The following is a 21,825-nucleotide window of genomic DNA, read 5'->3' as shown; positions in this document are numbered from 1 at the left end:
AACACGAAGCGAGGAGGAGGAGGAGGACAGGGTGAACAACCTAGGGGGCAATATTAGTGTCCGGCCGAAACCGGATATTTTGCCGAATCCGAAACTTAAGGGTTCGGTTTTGCTCTAGTTTCGGCTGAAACCGATCCGTAGACCAACATGATTTTATTGCTAAAACCTGCCGAAACTGAAATCGACGCTAAAAGTTGGGTCAGATACTATTTGAGTTACCTATAGTCAAAATGGAAAACGTTAAGGTTCAGATTGAAGTGGAAAGAGCATTGATCTGAGATAAAATCGTGAAAGAATAAACAATATTTTTCTGATGACATAAAGGTAAATTTCCAAACACACATTCCACCTAGAACTACTGGACATTTCAATCACGAATTGTTTTCATTGCTCATTGTATGCAATTTGAATTTTAGGTATATGTATAGACCCACAAGAATGTCTTAAGTAGGTATATTTGAGTATTATCTTTCAAATATATTTATGGGAAGTTTTATTATTGACCAAGTCATGTTTTATTAAAAAATTAAGATTACATTACAATACATACTTCCTCATACTAATTTAAATTAATCACCCTGTATGTAATCACTTGGCAGGGGGCTTGCACATTCATCCATAATATTGTAAAGTCGTAAGTACATATAGGATTTATTGTACATACGACCTTTTGTAATAAGCAGGCCTTTATTGATATGAATGCACTCAAATGTATTATGCACTCGGACAGGGTGTTATTCAATAAAATTAATGGCGGTAATTCATCATATTTCCCTTTCATAAATATATACTCTTTGGTAATCGGATATTTGATGAAAAATCCATATTTAGGTACTTTCTATAGGTACAGACAGCGTCGTATAGTAGGTCGCATCCAAAGTATTCAAATAGTTCGGTTTGCCATACATATTTACGTATTATATGGTGTACCGAACTATTTGAATACTTTGGATGCTGCCTACTATATGACGCTGACTGTATCGTAAGCAGCAAAGTACGTAAGATGGAGTGTGAAAATTAAATGATAGAGGTAATAGGTACAATAGATTAACCAATTAATTGTGTAAGTATAACAAATTATAAGTAGGTATGAGTAATAAAAAAAACAACTGGTTGCACTCCGGGAGTGCCGACAGAAGTGAAAACTCAATGACTAGTGCAAAATGTCTGCAGCACTATGTATAATTGACCATCCTCCTTTCTATTGAAAAACTTTAGTTCCGAAATTGCTGGCCAGTGAGCTTAAAATTGTAGCGTTAATTGTTTAAAATTCGAATAGAAATTGTAAAGTTACCTTGCAGACCTCGCATCTAAATATATTTGGTCATGATATTTGGAGTTTTATTCACCAGTACTAGAGTTCACTTTTATTAGCGATTTCATCAAGATGTAGCTTTATTGAATTATATTGGAGTGATATAAAGTTATGTAACTGTGAGATCCTCGTATTTCAGCCCGTACAAGATTAGAACATTGAGCTTTATTGCTTAATATAAAAGTCCAGTTTTAAATAATTGACCTGATTATGATACGTTATGACTAAAGTTCTTTGGTGAATAACATTGTCCGTGACACATGACGTCACCGTTACGTTACGCGTCTGAATCGAGTTAATCATTTTTTCCCCACCTCAAAAAGTGCTCAGCGCCGCTAAAGAAGTTTTCACTTTAAAAATTGGGATGGTTAGTTAAGATTTTAAAACGCGGTACTTAATTAGAAATAAATGGATATGAATAGAATTTAGAGTGCGTAAGGTTAATTAAAAATCACCATTAATTCACACCATTTAAATAACAGACGAGGTGAAATTTAGTATTTTATGTTGGACTGGGTTTACCATTTTGATTTTGACCCTTCATCAAAGCAGCCGTTATAATTGGTGATCAAAATATGTCGTGACTTAAGTAATTTGGCAACAATAACCATAACAAGTTATTTTTATTTTTTCTAAAAATGCAACAACTCTAACCCATTAATAGAAAAGGGCATTAAGAGCGTGAATCGAGCCATTTGCCAATCAATGCCACCCCGACGAGGGGTGATTGCACAATGCACGGTTAATCGAACCCATGAGCGTACACGCACGCATCTCTTCAAATATTTATGCAATTCTGAATTGTATTGCCAAGGATTCTGGAAAAAACGAGGGGAGGCCTTTGCCCAGCAGTGGGACACCAAAGTAGGCAAATCATTTTTTTTGCCAAGGATTATCTTTGTCGTCTAGCGGTGAAGAGCTAGTAGCGTAGGATCGCTGGGTCAAACCCCGGCTCGTACCTACTAATGAGGTTTTCGGAACTTATGTACGTAACATCATTTGCAGTGCTCGGAATAGGTAGTGCCTATTTACCTAAACATCAGAGGAGGACCTAACTAAGAGTGGTTACAACCACCAAAAAATATTATTTATTATTATTGTTCGCGGGATTTCCCGGGATTCATAAGAGTACCTAATCGACATATACTCAGACTCGGGGTCAAATTATTAACTAAATGCAATTGTTTAATGCCGATAGTTTGAATGGTTACGTTGAAAACTTAAAAGTCGACCTCGTAAGTGGCCGTCGTCGAACATCAAAATGAGCCCGAAATTTATTTTTTTGGCCTTTATTTTTTTTGCATTGTGTTATAATATAGAAGATATTACAGATATATTCTGATTTATATCATATCATAAATATTTAGATCTTTGTTACATACATACTAGTTTATTTTATTGAACCTTGCCGCACGGCCGCACAGTGCGATGAAACCCCGATCTAGGTGGACAATATTATTTAAGCCTCAAAACCGACTCTAGTAGGTCATATTATGATGTCAAAATAGAAATGAAATGAAAGAAATTACAAAATCACATTAAAATTTAAAACCAGTATAAGCTGACCTATTGGTACTAAGAATTACTACACGCGTGAAGGCCAATTTATATTGGTCATTGTTTTAGGCAGTACAAATGTAGTTTTTGACACACATTTTATATTCATATTATTTTTCACAGCACTATGAAGTAAATAAAACAACACTAATAATTTATGCGGTTTATTAGGTAAGTACCTTACTCTGAATCGCTAAAACTAGGTAAATTAACGTCACGTAAACTGTCTTCATTTCGTACTTTTCTAATTAAGTCCAAAATTTTGGAGTACGTCATGGTACGTTTTTCAATTGGTATACGATCTAATTCAAATGCAACCAATTTTGAGAACTCAATATTCCTGGGGTCCGGTTGTTCTTCTGGTTGAGTCAATTTCAAAAAACACGTTTGTGCTCGAACATCCGAAGGGTCTCGTCGATTCCTGCTATAAATAGCACAATCCAAAATATTATTGTTCTCAACTTGTGTAGCCTTATCACTCTTATCAGCTTTAGACGTTAGTGGCGAAGATTGTTGTTCACTTAACTTGATTTTTTTCGAAGGTAAACTTCCGGAAATAATACTTGGGGATGTAGATCTTTCTCTGTTTGACATTATTATATTTAATTATTCCGTAACAGTCACAAGCTCAGCAAGATCACTAATGCTAAATAAAATGACAACCAGCAAAAAAAATCTAAATCTACCCACATATTTTAAGTGATTTTACAGCTTGTACCTGATTAGTTAAAAGTTAAACTATCCATTTGAAATAAAAACAAGTTTACCAACCTTATAACGTAACGTAAGTATATTTTTAATCTTCTTCGCTACTTTCTTCGTCATCCGGCCGTAGAGATGGGTAGTGAGTAAATACTCACGGGTAAATACCGAGTAAATACTCAGTATTTACTCAATATACCCGTATTTACTCGTTTATACCCAAATTGGTGGGTATAAACTATTTAGAGTGCTGAAAGGGGCATATAAATTTGAATTATAGGTGTATTATGGAAGCCGCTACTGGATTAAGTACTCAAAATTATAAGAAATGTATTTTTAAGAGGGGCACTCCATACATGTAACTAATTGTCACGAAAAAAAAATTCAGAAGCCACCAACGTATTGCACATCATTAAAATGGTCTTTAAAAATAACTGCATTGTCTGCAGTGTAATAGCATTGACAAGGTTGAATCCATTAGATACCTTGGCGTTATTCTCGATCAGCGTCTCTCCTGGTATGGGCATATAGAATATGTAAATGGCAGAATAAGAAAGTTAACCTGGTTATTTAAGAAATTAAAACAAATCGCGTCTCTTGATTTATTAAAACAAATTTATACTGCTTTGGCCGAATCCATTATGACATACTGCATTACCATCTGGGGAGGATCAAGCAAAACCAAGTTTATTGATGTCGAACGAGGCCAAAGGTGCCTATTAAAACTCATGAACTCGAAACCTTACAGATTCCCTACAACTGAGCTGTACCAAATATCTAATCTTCTCTCAATGCGGAAACTATATATTTTAAATACTATATGTGGTATTATCTATGAAAAGGGACCTTATTGTCGATGGCGCTTACGACACTAACATCGATGAGCACTAAACGTAGTAGTTTAAAATTGGTGATTCTGGCCCATTTTAGTTATTTTGATTTCCAATTTAGCAATTAAGTTTCTTTGATTACCACCACCATATTTACAGACTTTTACAAGGATTTCATGCATTATTTTCTAGTATGTATAAGTCCTTGAACTACGTTATTGCTTGTCAGAAACACGACGGCTCATTATTTTCTCGATAGAATCTTAAGTTGAAAACATGCCTAACACTGTCTTTATTTCCTTATGTTAGAAGTACTAGGACGAAAATGTATATGAAACTTACTTCAGTCGATAGCTTTTAAGTAAATCTTCATTATTGCTTGTCCTTTTATCGATACGTTAATTTTTTCATTCATCATTTGATGAATTCAACATTTTGCCTACTAAATTACACCCTACGCGGCAATACCTTGCGCCTATTCCTCACGCCAGTACGCCCGTGACCACTGTCAGCGTCGGACCTGTGCTAGTTTAGCGGACGTTTCATAAAATGGGTAATCACAGTATAAATATGCAAATATGTTATACACACAATGTTTTTCAACATACTTACGAAGAAAAGCAAAATAATTCTTAAATACGGTGACATTTCAGACATTCGTCCGTCATATTGTCATTTTATAACAAGTTGGGCAGCAAAGGCACACACCCATCTAACCAATCCGGAATTCAGTCACGATTGATAAATTGTGTAAACATATTTTAAAAGGCTATAAAATTAATCAAATTGAATAATTTAGACTGGTCACATTTTTGTAAAAATCGATTTCTACTGGCAAAACATATTACTTTTTGGCAACCGGGTTTTTTAACCTAATTAGACCCCGCTGAATCCGAATTTGCCGGTTGCTTGATCGAATTCTTGACTGGAAGTGAGATATGTGATATTAAAGGTCCCTTTTTTTAGTTTTTCGTAAATAACTCGTAAACGGTGGCCAATATAAAAAAAATGAACTAATAATCTACACAAAATTTTCAATAAAAAAGATTCAGTACATTTTTAGCAGGGATCAATATTTAAAAAGATAATAAAGAGGGAAAGTTAATTATAATAAATTCTAAGGTTCCTTGTTTTTATTTTTTCGTTAATAATTTGAAAAGTATGACTCATAGCAAAAACAAATCTTACACATAAATCATCATCATCATCATCATCTCAGCCATAAGACGTCCACTGCTGAACATAGGCCTCCCCCTTGGACCTCCATACGTGCCGGTTGGAAGCGACCCGCATCCAGCGTCTTCCGGCGACCTTAACAAGATCGTCTGTCCATCTTGTGGGTGGACGTCCTACGCTGCGCTTGCTAGTCCGTGGTCTCTACTCGAGCACTTTTCGACCCCATCGGCCATCTTCTCTGCGTGCAATGTGGCTGCCCATTGCCACTTCAGCTTGCTAATCCGGTGGGCTATGTCGGTGACTTTAGTTCGTCTACGGATCTCTTAATTTCTGATTCGATCACGTAGAGAAACTCCGAGCATAGCCCTCTCCATAGCTCGTTGAGCGACTTTGAGTTTTGAGATGAGGCCGGTAGTGAAAGACCACGTTTCGGAGCCGTAAGTCATCACTGGTAACACACATTGATTAAAGACTTTCGTCTTGAGGCACTGAGGTATGTCGGACGAAAAGACATTACGTAGTTTCCCGAACGCTGCCCAACCGAGTTGGATTCGGCGGTTGACCTCTTTCTCGAAGTTGGACCTACCTAATTGGACTACTTGTCCTAGGTAGATGTACGAGTCAACAACTTCGAGTACCGAGTTCCCAACAGATACTGGGATGGGCACAACATTGGCATTTGACATAAGTTTCGTCTTGTCCATGTTCATTTTCAAGCCCACCCGTTGTGAAACTCGGTTGAGGTCATCGAGCATCATGCTGAGTTCCTCCATCGACTTTGCCATGACTACGATATCGTCGGCAAACCGAAGGTGAGTGATGTATTCGCCGTTGATGTTGATGCCAAGTCCTTCCCATTCCAGGAGCTTGAAGGCGTCTTCCATTACGGCAGTAAACAGTTTCGGAGAGATAACGTCTCCCTGCCTTACGCCTCTTTGCAATGGAATCGCCCTCGTGCTCTGCTCCTGTACTCGGACCGACATGGTGGCGTTATTATACAAACACTTCAACACTTCGATGTACCGATAGTCAATATGGCATCGCTGAAGAGACAAGCACCGCCCATGTTTCCACCGAATCGAAGGCTTTCTCATAGTCCACAAACGCTAAGCATAATGGCAAGTTATACTCTTCGGTCTTCTGTATAACTTGCAGCAGCGTATGGATGTGGTCTATGGTACTATAGCCTTTTCGGAAACCGGCTTGTTCGGGAGCCTGGAAGTCATCAAGTCTGTGTTCGAGACGGTTCGTGATGACCCTTGAAAACAGCTTATAGATGGCTCAGAAGCGTGATGGGTCTGTAGTTATTCAATAGGTTGTTATCACCTTTTTTGAAGAACAACACCACCTCGCCTCTATTCCATGTTTCAGGCGTTATGCCCTCGGACAAGGCGGAATTAAAGAGCTTCTGGAGGACTTTAAGTACCGGTGTTCCACCCGCTCTCAGAAGCTCTGAAGTGATTTCGTCTTTGCCCGGCGCCTTGTTGTTCTTAAGCTGCTTCAGGGCCATCCTAATCTCGTACAGACTGATGTCCGGGATATCTTCGGTATAATGTCGGGACAGCTTGGCTCTTGGACCTCCTACCAAGCTGTCAACGGGCTTTGCGATCGAAGTGTATAACTGTCCATAGAACCTCTCGATCTCACCTAAAACCTCCGCTTTGCTCGACGCTATGCTGCCATCTTCCCGTTTCAGCTTTGTCAGCTGGCTTTGCCCAATAGACCCTTGCTTTGCTTGCGTTGCTTTGTCCTTTGCGAACACTTTGGAGCCTTGGTTTCGCTCAATAGTCTCTTTAATACGGTTAGTATTAAAGAGACGCAGGTCATGTCGCAAGGACTTAGATATACATCTATTGAGCTGCCTATATGACTCCGCGTCATCGGGAGACTGCAACTGTAGCGAGCGTCGTTCAGCCATGAGGTTTAAGGTTTGCTCGGTCAATTTCTGAGGTCTATCTTTACGGCGGGGTCTAAAAAAACTTAGACCCTACTGTGTGGACAGTTTCCACTAGCCCGTCGTTGATTTCGTCCACTGAAGCCAAGTTCTCTAGGCAAGCAAAGCGGTTAGAGAGCTCGAGTTGAAAGCTTTCGGGGTTTTGAACATGGGCTCGAGTAGGTCGGAGCGTAGACTTCATCAGGCTGGACCTTTCAAGTTTAATATTGATATTCAGTGTGCCTCTTACGATTCGGTGATCACTACCGGTCTTTACCCTGTTGATCACACATAAATAATAAACATAAAATTTCCTACAAGACACATGTAGAACACTTTTCGCTAGGATCAATATTTAAAAAGACAAAGCAGCCGGTAAGTTAATTACAATCAATTTTAAAGTCCCTTTTTAGTTTTTTGTAAATAACTCGTAAACGGTGTCCCATAGCAAAATAGGTTTTATGAATAAATAATCTACATAAAATTTCCTGCAAAAAACATCTGAACACTTTTCTCTAGGATCAATATTTAAAACGATATTAAAGGAAGAAAGTTCATTACAATCAATTCACATATCACTTTTTTTAGTTTTTAGGGTCCCGTACCTCAAAAGGAAAAAACGGAACCCTTATAGGATCACTCGTGCGACTGTCTGTCTGTCTGTCCGTCTGTCACAGCCCATTTTCTTCAAAAGTACTGGACCAATTAAGTTGAGATTTGGTACACACATGTAAATTCGTGACCCAAAGACGGACATCTTACGTAAACAAATGAATTTTAAACATGGAGGCCACTTTTTAGCCAAGGCGGGTTAGTTAACATTAAGAACCTATTTTGCTATGGGCCACCGTTTACGAGTCATATACGAAAAACTTAAAATAGGGACCTGGAAATTGATTATAATTAACTTACCCCCTTTAATACCTCATTAAATATTGATCGTAGCGAAAAAGTGTACAAAACCTTTTTTGTGGACAATTTTATGTTCAATATTTACGTATAATATTTTTTACAACTGCCCCCGTTGCAACCGTTTACGAGTTATTTACGAAAAAAAAGCGACCTGTGAACTGAATGTGATTAACTTTCTTCCTTTAATATCGTTTTAAATATGGATCCTAGAGAAAAGTGTTCAGATGTTTTTTGCAGAAAATTTTATGGAGATTATTTATTCATAAAAACCTATTGTGCTATGGGACACCGTTTACGAGTTATTTACAAAAAACTAAAAAGGGACTTTAAAATTGATTATAATTGACTTACCGGATGCTTTGTCTTTTTAAATATTGATCCTAGCGAAAAGTGTTCTACATGTTTCTTGTAGGAAATTTTATGTTTATTATTTGTGTAAAATTTGTTTTTGCTATGAGTCATACTTTTCAAATTATTAACGAAAAAATAAAAACAAGGAACCTTAGAATTTATTATAATTAACTTTCCCTCTTTATTATCTTTTTAAATATTGATCCCTGCTAAAAATGTACTAAATCTTTTTTTATTGAAAATGTTGTGTCGATTATTAACGTTTAACATTTTTTTTATATTGGCCACCGTTTACGAGTTATTTACGAAAAACTAAAAAAAGAGACCTTCAAAAATTGATTATAATTAACTTTCCCGCCTTAATATCTCTTTGAATATTGATCCTAGCGAACAATTGTACGGAATCTTTCTTGTAGGCAATTTTATGCAGATTACTTATGTTTAAGAAAATGTTTGCTATGCGCCACCGTTTAAGAGTTATTTATCAACTATCTCACTTCCAGTCAAGAATTCGATCAATCAACCGGCAATTTCTGATTCAGCGGGGTCTAATTAGGTTAAAAAACCCGGTTGCCCGGTTAATATGTTTTGCCAGTCGAAATCGATGTTTACAAAAACATGATCAGTCAAGTATACACTCATATTGTATACATATAATTAATAATTATTTAGGTACACTCACCGACCTCACCGTCTTACCTACCATTTTTAGGGTTCCCTACCCAAAGGGTAAAACGGAACCCTATTAGTAAGACTCCGCTGTCCGTCCGTTCGTCCGTCCGTCTGTCAGCAGGCTGTATCTCACGAACCGTGATAGCTAGACAGTTGAAATTTTCACAGATGATGTATTTCTGTTGCCGCTATAACAACAAATACTAAAAAGTACGGAACCCTCGGTGGGCTCAGTGGGCGAGTCCGACTCGCGCTTGTCCGGTTTTTAATTTCATTAAGTACTCATCAAAATTCGAATTTACTAATAAATCTTTTTCAATATTAATTGCCGAACTAAAAATCCCGGAACTGACGATTCAGAATACCGATGTCGTCAGAATAAGGACGTAGACGTGCTGCGCGGGAATGGTGCGGTGCGCCGCGCGGGGCGCCCGCCTGCCCGTTCTACCACTCGTCTGCTTCACCCCCTTGAAAACGTAAAACTCGAGTATAAGAGCGCCTTAAATATTCTATACACTTTTTCGCTAGGATCAATCTTCTTCTCCTTCAACCTAGCGTTTTAGCTAAGCGTCCGGTCTTCAGCATCCTCTGGTGTGAGTAGATTTTAAGTAGATTACTTATGTATCAGAACATTTTTTGGTACAGGCCACCGTTTACGAGTTATTTACAAAAAATATTAACAATTGATCATATTTAACTTTTTACCTTAAATATTTTTTTAAATACTGATCCTAGCGAAAAAGTGTATAGAATATTTAATGTAGACAATTTTACGCAGATTACTTATGTATCAGAACATTTTTGCTACAGGTCACCGTTTACGAGTTATTTATAAAAAACTACAAAGGGACCTTTAAACCCGATGACTGATAAGTTCATCAGCGTCACATAACATAAATTGACCTCCGCATTGGATAGACAGCAACATTGAATGTTCCAGTAATCAAAGAAACTTAATTGCTAAATTGGAAATCAAAATAACTAAAATGGGCCAGAATCACCAATTTTAAACTACTACGTTTAGTGCTCATCGATGTTAGTGTCGTAAGCGCCATCGACAATAAGGTCCCTTTTCATAGATAATACCACATATTAAGATTACACAAATCTCTCAAATATGCAGAACCAAATACCACACGTAGGAGAAAACCTAAAGCTGCCCCCATTCCCAAGCTAAAGTCTGTGTTCGCGAAGCGGCAATATGTTTCACAAGCAGCCCACTTGTATAATTCAGTTGATGCCACACTATCCATCTATCCACTCCAGACATATAAATGTAAAAAAGTAGTCCGGGATTGGTTAAATAATTTAAACTATGAGCAAACAGAGTTATTATTACATTCTAATACTCGGTAATAGATATAAATTTAATTCATCATATAATTTTATTAGATTTAGATAGATAATCAACATACTTATACCTATCATTAACATACGGTCTCGCACACAAACGCACACACACACACCCACACCCGCGCGCGCGTGTAAACACACGAACAAACACCAAATACCCACACCCACATACACTCATACACATTATTAATATAGGTAATTTAACATAACACATAACATAGCATAGCCTATTGTTTTCCTAATGTTAAAACAAAACTTTCATGTTTTATACTAAAATTATTATTTCCCCTATTTCCCCTATAAGTACTCCAGATTATTACATTACGTTGAATTGTTAACTTAACAACTGTTGTTACTTTAGTAACTTTAGTCTAATTTTATATTTTAAAGTATTACTTTCTGTACCTACATAATTAACGAGTATTGTATTGGTTTGTATACCCTTAACTTGCTGCTGGAAGAGCGGGGTCTCCTGTCACAAGTATTGATATACTTACTAGGAGGTCCCAACCCTTTCTCAATTTGTAACACAATGATTGTGACCAATAAACGATTTTTCATTCATTTTCATTTTCATGTTTCTAAGAACATTTTTGTATAAAATGAATATTTTTGGAAAAAAACCGTTTCGAAAGGCCAAAATAATGTTTATCTCTCTATAACTTTAGAACCAAAGTTCAGAAAAAATATGAAAACATTTCGAGAGATTACCCGTATAATAGAGTACAAAAAACAATATTTTGAACATCATCGGTTGAGCCATTTTTGAGTTTTCTTTAAAAAACCCTTAATAAAAGGTCGTAAGTGCCGCGTAAACACGCACTTTTGAGCGACATGCAGTTATCTAGAACATCAATAGAATTGAAGTACCATATTTTTCTAATGCCACTCAGGAATCACTCAATAAACTAGACCGTCTACTCAATAACTGTATTAGATTTATATTTGGACTTCGTAAATACGATCATGTCTCCTTTTACCGCCGGCAGCTCAACTGGCTCTCCATCCGTCGTCGTAGGTCCTTTCGGATCCTTTGTATCCTATTTTCGATCCTGTTTGAGCCTTCTGCTCCTGGATATCTCAAAAGTAAACTCGTCTTCGATACTCCTCGTCCAGGATGTGAGCTGCGTACCTCCCGCGTTCTCAAACTGACCATACCTTCTCACCGTACTGGTTTTATGACTAATTCTTTCGCCGTCCAGGCTAGTCGTCTTTGGAATTCACTCCCTCTAAATATTAGACAAGCTCCAAGTAAGTTTTCTTTTAAGCGGTTGTTGCGTAAGCATTTGCTAAAACAAGAGTTCGAATAATATCCATCATTATTATATTTATAGTATGTATTGTATAAATATGTAGTAGTTTATATATATTTTATTTATTTATGTAGTTTATATGTATAGTTTGCTTTTTTTATATTCACTGAATAGGTATATTTCTCTCTCTGCACCAATTGTAGATGTCTGTTTGGCCCTATGGTTGACTGGTAGAGAATGCCATTTGGCATTAAGTCCGCCATTTGTACATTTTTGTATATACTTTGTGCAATAAAGTTTAAATAAATAAATAAATAAATATTTTTAAAGTAAATACCTTCTTATTTTAAACAAAAATTTTAACTATGCATTATCACAATTTGCCTCTCACTAATAATTACCTTTTTTTCCTAAATTAAGCGTCCTATATGCTTTTTATTTTACAATACACGTTAGCACTCTTCAATAAAAGACAATTTTGTTCTTAAATTTCATTTTTTGAATATTTTGTAAGCAATCGTTTTTACCCACCTAAATGAGTAAATACGGGTATTTATCGGGTGCTTTGAGTAAATACCGAGTAAATACTCAGTATTTACTCACCCCTACCCATCTCTATCCGGCCGTGTACTTACTTTTCTACCTGCATTATGCAACCCTGCTGATAACAGGACGCTCTATAAGATGGTGCGAGTGCGAACGAGATAACACGATGCTAATATTGCTAATCCATTTGTTTTCAATTTGAACCTACTTAAGTTTACTCGCTCTTCAACCTTTGTTGTTTGTTGTTGTGTGTGTTTTTTTAATTGAACAGTGGATTTTGTTTTGACATTGGCTTGTTATACGGACTTGGATATTGTTCATACGATTAAATTGGCGTGACTTAAGGACTATAGATATTGCTGTGCCTGAGGATCAACTATTTATACGGTAAGTAAAATTTACTAATATTACTTGTATAAAGGGCTAAATGTGACTACATACCTATTGAAATACATATTCAGGAGTCTTACAGGACTTAGTATAGTGAAACTAAACGAAACAATGTTTTGTACTTGTACAGTCGATGTTAAAGAGATCTTTACGACTAACGTTACAAAAAATTATTTATACGACTTTATTGTCATAGCATTTAGGTCGTGTAAACATTTTTTTGTTACTTTGGCTGTAAATTTCTCTTTGACGTCGACTGTACATTATATAAATATAATACTTTAAATATTTAAATTACCACGCGACATACGACTAAGTTGAAAAAAGATCTATTTGTACAAGACTAATTTATTTCAGTAGGTATTTAGACACATAATAAACGATTGAACTATTACGAAGTGTAAAAATTAATTAATCCTCTTGGTGTTACTTTCCCAAATGGTTTTAATAGAAGATTTTGACCTGTGTAGGCTTAGCGTTAATACTCTATACAACACGTTGTGTTTTTATTCATGATTTGTGTCTAAGTATACAAACGATACTGTAATGATTTTGGCAAAAAATACTCAGTTTGTTTGTTACTTTTTTTCTAGGACTACTGAATTTACGCTAGCAGCGTGAATTACAAGATGGCTTCTGATGGATCTGTAAAAACCTGGATTAAAGATTATCCTGAACTTTATCATGACCCTGCTAGTAAAACGATTTACTGTTCAAAGTGCGAGAGCAGTATAACATCAAAACTAAGCAGTCTCAAGAGGCATATAAATGGACCGAAACATCAAGGAACCAGTAAGAAACCGAATGAAGAATTTTATTTTGATCTTATAGAGTTTTTAATTATGTGCAACAATTGGTTTCAAGTAAATCAACCCAGTTTTAAATCCTTTTTCCAAAAATATATTTGCTGCAATTGTAGTAATCGTAAAACTATTCCAGATGAATCGTTACTGCGGAAAGTTTACTTGGATCTTTTTTTCAAAAAGAAATTAAGATCAATTTATGATAACATTTCTGGTCAAAAGCTTTGGATTTCTTTGGACGAAACCACTGATTTTCTTGGTCGATATATTGTTAACTTTTTAGTAAAACCTTTAAATGGTTGCTCACAAAAACCATTTTTAATAGCGTGTAAAGTTCTGAAAGTTGTCAATAGAAATACAATAAGTGAATTTGTGGTTGAATGTCTACAAAATATGTGGCAAAACTCATATGAAGACAAAGTAGGAGATGTTTTAGTTTTGTGTACTGACAGCGTAGCATATATGTTAAAAGCAGGGAGACTTCTAAAGCAATATCTGCCAAATATGAAGCATGTTACATGTTTAGCACATGCTCTTCATCGCGTATCAGAGAAAATACGGGATGAATACTCAGATGTTAATGTTTTAATATCAAATGTAAAGAAGATATTTTTAAAAGCCCCTAACAGGGTAAATATATTAAAGGAGAATTTTCCTAATATGCCTCTTCCACCTCAACCTGTTATAACAAGATGGGGCACTTGGTTGGAAGCAGCTTCATATTATGCCAAATATTATGAAGAAATTAAGACAGTTGTAGGGCTACTAAGAAGTTCCGAGTCAATATCAATTAGAAATGCTAAAAATATTCTTAAAAAAGCGAATTTAAAAAATGACGTAATGTACATTGACGAATATTATAGAATTATTCCAATTGCTTTAAAGTCCATACAAACATCAAACTTGTCTATAGTACAAGCGTTGGATATATTTGACGAAGTAAGGGCCGTGCTGGGGTGGTGTTCATCTGAACTAGTCAAGCTTAAACTTGAATATGTCATAAACAGGAATCCCGATCTCGATGTAATTAGAGGCATCCGTGACGATATTGTACTGGATAAGCAGGAAGAGAATCCGTCATTATCGAATTACAACTTTGTACCTCTTACCTCTGTTGATGTTGAAAGGTCTTTTTCTATGTATAAGTGGATTTTAAATGTAAAAAGAAATTGTCTGAAAGTCGAAAACATGGAAAAACTTATGGTTATTTATTATAATTCTTTAAGCAATAACTTTAATGATAATAGTACTGATACTGATGATATTTTTGATGTTGATGATGATGATACCGATTGAAAGATGTTTATTTAGTACAAATTTGTATACATTAAATGTTTGAAACATATGATAACCAGTTTTTATTTCAATTACCTCGTTACACACATACACATTACATTTTTGATCGATTTTCTACACAGTACGTTATATGTCACGACAAGCATTTTTCTGAATTTTACTAATAATTTGACGCCGAGTCTGATTATATGTCGATTAGGTACTCTTATGAATCCCGGGAAATCCCGCGAACAATATTAATAAATAATATTTTTAGGTGGTTGTAACCACTCTTAGTTAGGTCCTCATCTGAAGTTTAGGTAAATAGGCACTACCTATTCCGAGCACTGATCATTTGATATATACTAGTCGCTTTTCGGTGAAGCAATTTAAAACATCGTAAGGAAACCGGATTAATCCCAATCAGGCTTAGTTTCCCCTCTAGGTTGAAAGGTCAGATGGCGGTCGCTTTTGTGAAAACTAGTGCCTTTCTGATGCCTGCCCAATTCGAAACTCAAGAAAAAATACGGTTGTCTGTAAAGTCGGTTTACGGACGATAATTTTGCGTGATAACGTCATAAGAAAACATTACCATTACATTACGTAACGTTACCATGGAGATTTGTCCACAACGTTACCCTGGAGATCCGTCCACAACGTGACACTTTTTCGTGCATGCTACCGGTGTTCATTGATTTATAAGACGTTATCGTCGTAGACGTCAAAACGATAATTTATAAATAAAACTCAAGCTGACGCAGCGCAAACGCGACAGATGTTATAAGTATCGTTATCGTTTATCGCCAATATAAAACATTCATCTCTTTCTAGCAATAAACTTTAGCTACGAAAGCATTACTGCAGCGATAAAGAGAAGTGCTACTTATGCAGCTTAGAGTTTATCACCAAAGGACTAGGTAATTCTATTTAATTTGTATCATAAAAAGTTTAATGCAATCGCCATGCTAGTGAATGTAAATGGGGTATAAATTAAATTAGTCGGTTAAGCATTTAATGGAAGGTGGACTAAGCGAATGCACCTGGAATCTTATTTCCATAGCGCACGGACCAATATAAGTTGGGACTCCAAACCCGTAAGAATTATATGCAGATAGCGTTCTTGTTTATATTGGTTTGTGTCAGTACGAGAACAGTTCTGGCATTGGACCAAATACCGGCGACATTCCAGCTAAGATGTGGTTAATGGTTGTAATTAACTTACTCATCTGAATTGAAGGTGCAGTCGGATTTTAGTTCAGTTCCAACTTATTTTACGAGTACCTATAGGTACACATGTCACAGGTACAGTAAGCTGCAGAGATTAGTGACCCCTCTGCAAACAAGTTTCTATGAAGAGGGTCAGTTATCTCTGCAGCAATTTTAAACGTAGTTTCTGTATTTTATACCTATTTTACGTAATCTATTACTTGTACTAATTTTTATCCTTGTTTATTTCAGGTAAGTGATTGCTTTCTCGGAGGCTACGCTACTTTGTGAGTTCCTACTTAAGAAAATGTCTAACTCAAAATTTTCATATACTATCTTTCATGGATTTCACCAAAGATTTGTTTCGTGCTCACCAAGAGTTGTCCTTATTTACCATTATTGAATTACTGCTTTTATAGAGTAGGTATAAAGACATCCAAGTGCAAAATGTAATAATCTATCTTTAATCAAATTATCATTCGGTGAAATAATTTTAGAAACAGATAAGGATCGTTTTTGCAATAAAGTCAACAAAGAAAAGGGAGCAATACAACGCGTTTCGTTATGTTTCTAAACTGCACTTTTCTGACAACGGATGCAGAAAATGAGTAAACCGAGAAATATGAAACGTTTAATACTTTATTAGTTAATGCAGTCAAAGTTGGAGTTTCCGCAAAACTCGGAAATTGTATTAAAACCGGAAACGACTGGACAGAGACGATGACAATTAATGAAACTAGAGCTGGAATTATGAACGCTCGTACTTTCTGAGGCGGCGTTACTGTCAAGTGACAAATATGACAGGCAAGATAGAGCGTAAATATGTGGTGAAATATACATAAAAGAACGAAATATACTCGTACCTATGACATATACCTACATGAGATAGACATCTGTTAAAGAGTGCCCTGTGGCATGAAGTCCACCTTTTTTGGCAAGAAATCCGCTACGATGTTTTATAGCAATAAATATTCGTTAAATGAATGAATAAATACAAGGAAACATAGGTTCAGAGCCATTGTTTTAAAATGTAAAGTTGTTGTATAGAGCTGCTTCACCCTTTCAAGTATAGATTTCAACCCCACACTAGCGGAAATTAAGTTATCATCAATTATACAAGGCTCGGCTCCCAATATTCCGATACAAATATCCGGCGTGGCTATGCAGATGAAATTTAAATTTGCCCTTGATTAAAACATGTTAAAATTAAATAAAAATCGCGCACGAAGGGTTCCGTACCATAATGCAAAAAACGGCAAAAAAAAAACCCATCCAAGTACTGACCCCGCCCGACGTTGCTTAACTTCGGTCAAAAATCACGTTTGTTGTATGGGAGCCCCACTTAAATCTTTATTTTTTTCTATTTTTAGTATTTGTTATTATAGCGGCTACAGAAATACATCATCTGTGAAAATTTCAACTGTCTACCTATCACGGTTCGTGAGATACAGCCTGGTGACAGACGGACGGACGGACGGACGGACAGCGGAGTCTTAGTAATAGGGTCCCGTTTTACCCTTTGGGTACGGAAACCTAAAAACTACAATTTTGCGTTAGTCTCCTCTTAAGGTTACATTATTGATGTCAATACATTACTTGTCCTCTTAAGTAAATGTAAACGTTAGGTACCGTCGTTACTAATCGACTCAGAAATTAAGTGTCACTTGTGAATTGTCGGCATGGTGAAATAGGTCCCCACCGGCACTAATGTCACAAGTAAATCAAGCGACGAGTGTAATATATGTGACGTCCCACGGTCAAAGGTACCTTATGGCGGGTATGGAGTTATGCATACCCCAGTAATCTACAATAAATAAGCTATCGATAACACAAAAGATCAACCTTCTAGGTTGCGTAGTTACAGAGATATGATTTTTTGAAAATAATGTTGTGAAATGAGCAACTTTACGATAGAGAAGTTTTAAGTTTAGCCGCCTAAAAAAACTATGTTCCTGAAGTAAGTTACATAGTTGACTACAAATAATAATGCCTTATATATCTGAGATTAAAAAAATATTGCGACTTGTTCTGTAATGCAAATAGAAACTTTTGATATCGACTGATTTATGTGTATACTAACCAATCTTTTGAAAATAAAGTTTTATTTCATTTTCACGATTGATTGCAATGAGCTCTCAAGATTTAAATTGTATCTATTAGAAAACGACACTGACAGACAGTTTAAGCAAAAAACAATACCGATTTAGAGGTGAAAATGTATTTTCTGACTTTTTCATATAAAATCACAAAATTGAATATTTTTACTTTTAATGTGACACACAATCAATTTTTCTGAGCACATATGAAAGAAATTCTGTCATTCAAATGAAATAAATCCTAAAACCCCAACTAAATACTATATTTAACCCCTTATGCCACTTTAAACTTACATAACAATAACAGTATTTGCTCCATACATTTACGAAAAGGTACCTTATGGAAATAAATCTAATAATACATCACTACAAAATATCAATCATATTATAGTTTATCTTTTATGAATAGAAAATATTAATTTACATTAAACTGCCCCCAATTTAATTAGTTCTTCGTCATAATAATCTTAAAAAAGACCAATAATTTGTATGTAATGAAAAGGTACCTTGTGGTCAAGTTACATGATGAGGCATGATGATGATGGAACAGTTAGGATAAACTAATAATATTTTGGGGTTAAGATGGTATAAATCGTCTATTTCTTATCAATAATATATTTCGGTTGCTATTGAAGATAAGCGGCATTGAGGTTCAATGACCTCAGATATTCCATAAGGTTATGCGTCGGGTATTGGCATTTTTCAGCAAACCAATGGCTGATTTACTGCATGCGACCAAACCAAATGAAGATTATTCTAGTTAAGAAAGACTTGACGAGAGTAACTTTGGTATAATAGCAGTCTACTTGGATTTGTGATGTCGGTCTATGTACGGTTATAATATTTGCGAGGCGCCCCAACCAGAACTGAAATTATCAAATTAGTTTTGCAGAATGCTAATACAGTTCTCTACCAAACTTCTTTTCCCGTATTGACTAGTTTTTTTGGGAATTTTCAATCTTTTTTCCATAAGGTACCTTTTCTACTAAACTCTGAGACGACATTACTAGGCTTATAACTAACTTATAACAAAAATAAAAACAGGTAAACAAACGTTACGCATTAAGGTTTCAGATCACACAATAAAAAAAAATTGAGCATTTTTTCACCTCTTTACAAAACATTTAATATCTCCGAAACTAGAAACCCTCATAAGGTACCTTTTCCCGTGGAACGTCACATATGTAGTCCTGTTACCTACGTATCAAACCCTTGGGTTACTACCTACTATACTTGTATTTATACTCCATCGCTCGACTGATAGCTGCAGAACACGCAAGGCTTCACTCGAGCCGCTTACAAATTGCTGGGTAAAGTCAGCCGTTTACCTGACTCGAGAGTGATGACCTGATGACTACGTCCTGCTTAGATGTCGTATTTTAAAATTCCATTAGGTATCGAAGTATCAAATACGCTAACCTCTTGTCCGGCGGTGGTCAAAAATTGTGAGTTCAAACCTCGGTTACGCTGTGTAGAGCAATAAAATCGTTCTAAAAAATGCCAAAAAGATGGCTATATTCGGTCAGGCTCGTCATCAGTCATCACATACACAGACAGGAGGTTAAATAACAAGTTCTAATTCTAACCTTAATCATTCAACTATTGAGTGACGAGGAGGTTTGAACTATACGTACTTTGAATTTTCAGTTTTAACAATTTTCTTACGAAATTTATGATTGTATGATAAAAAATCATCAGCCGAAACTTTGAGAATAATTATGCCAATATACCTATATAGACTTTTCTTTCTTTAATATCGCCATGTATTTTTATTTTGATATTACAGTACCTAATTCATGCCTACAATCTATAGGTTCTGACAAAGCAATCGATCTCAGTCATTAGAATACCTCGAGGGAATATAAAACACTGATACGCGTCAAAAACATGCCCATAGTCTACGCCACGGGCAGCCGTGTAAAATACCTGTCATAAACGGACTGACAGACAAAATCTCATAAGTATTATTCCGTTTTCCAATTTTTGAACGAGACAGTAGCCATTTAATGTCGCTTCGTCTAGCGACGGCAAATCCATCGTGTACACCACACGGCAGAACGATAAAATTCACGTGAATCCGATCTTTTTGCAAATGAAAACTAACTTTTGCAAATCTTACGCTCATATTTGTATCATGGAAATATGAAAACTTTCAGAAATACGGTACATCTTCAGATAAGAAGTATTACTTTCATTAAACATTAGTGAGTGCTCAAAAGTATTTATTTGAGATTTCTAAATGTAATAACACAATGTCATATCTTTCAAAACTGTGTATTGTAGGATTTGTACGTAAGTACTAGTTGTCTCCCAAATTTTAAATGTTTAACAATGAAACGTCATTAATGCTGCTGGATCAAATAAAAGCTCTAAAACGTAACCCTTTTTACAAACAGACAAAAAGAGCTAAACGTCCGCAAGTAGATTGGTTTTTGACAAAAGATTCAGCGGGATTTGTACTCCCCCTCTGTCGTGTGTCATTTGTGGGTATTAGGCAGAGATTTTTGGGTGTTTCGGTTCCTGATGGTTTTATACCGATCATCTTTTTATGCTACTTGTTGTAAATAATGTTGCCAATGTGTTGTAATATGTAATTTTGGATTCATGTGAGTATTTTCGTCAATCCCATTTGCCTCTATTATTTGCGACGATTCTGCAAAAGCTTTCAACTTAATCGTCTTCTTTCTTTATATATCGACGCTGGAAAGGAGAAATTGGATAAGCGACATTTTCAGAGATATTGAGTTATATACATCGTTGGAATCGCCAGATTTTTCTGCATCGAATGGACTAGGTTTCGTACCCATCTGACGATTTTAGTGTCGCTTATCCAATCGGTGATTTAAAGAATCACTGGTACATTTAAGTTACTAAACGACTTACTTTACAACATTTTTTTGAAAAGTGGAGATTAGATGAAAAGTTATTCGATGTAATGAACCTTAGAGTTTTTTACTTATTTGCCAGATCAGCTTAAGCTTAGCTTGGATAATTTTGCCTTATGACAACTAACCTTTCACTGTCGGTTAACTATTTTTACCTGGCCGAATAATAGCTTTCTATATCATATGGATAAATTTACCTAACTGTCAAATGTGAATTATTGGCGTTTATCATTATTTACCTAATTTCAGATATAAAATGTTTGTCGTTTATTCCATTTAACCTGAAATTTGTTGGAAGCTACCTAGTAATTTTTTTAACTTAAGTACTTTCTTTTTGTTGTTATTTTTCATAATATCAGAAAATGCCAAGTAACGGAAAAAAAATATTAATCTAAGTTATGAAAACACGAGATAATATTTTTTTCCTATTTTGGTTTCAAATATAAATTTCCCATTCTTACTGGTACCTCATAATTAAGTTGACCGTTTTAAGCAATTTTGATCTCAAATAGAAATGGTACACTTGTTATCTTAAGACTCGTTACATAACTTCTTATTTGAAATAAAGCT

General features: G+C 35.6%; 1 long non-coding RNA gene across 1 annotated transcript in view; it reads right to left on the bottom strand.

The window, feature by feature from the left end:
* The window catches only part of LOC134800867 (uncharacterized), a 367,053-nt gene that overhangs the window by 227,531 nt on the left and 117,697 nt on the right, over nt 1-21,825 (bottom strand). The window lies entirely within an intron of this gene.

The sequence above is a fragment of the Cydia splendana genome, chromosome 20 (assembly GCF_910591565.1).
Source record: "Cydia splendana chromosome 20, ilCydSple1.2, whole genome shotgun sequence".
Classification (NCBI taxonomy): domain Eukaryota; kingdom Metazoa; phylum Arthropoda; class Insecta; order Lepidoptera; family Tortricidae; genus Cydia; species Cydia splendana.
The sequence above is the reverse complement of the archived record's forward strand: the minus strand, read 5'-3'. Positions and strand labels throughout refer to the sequence as shown.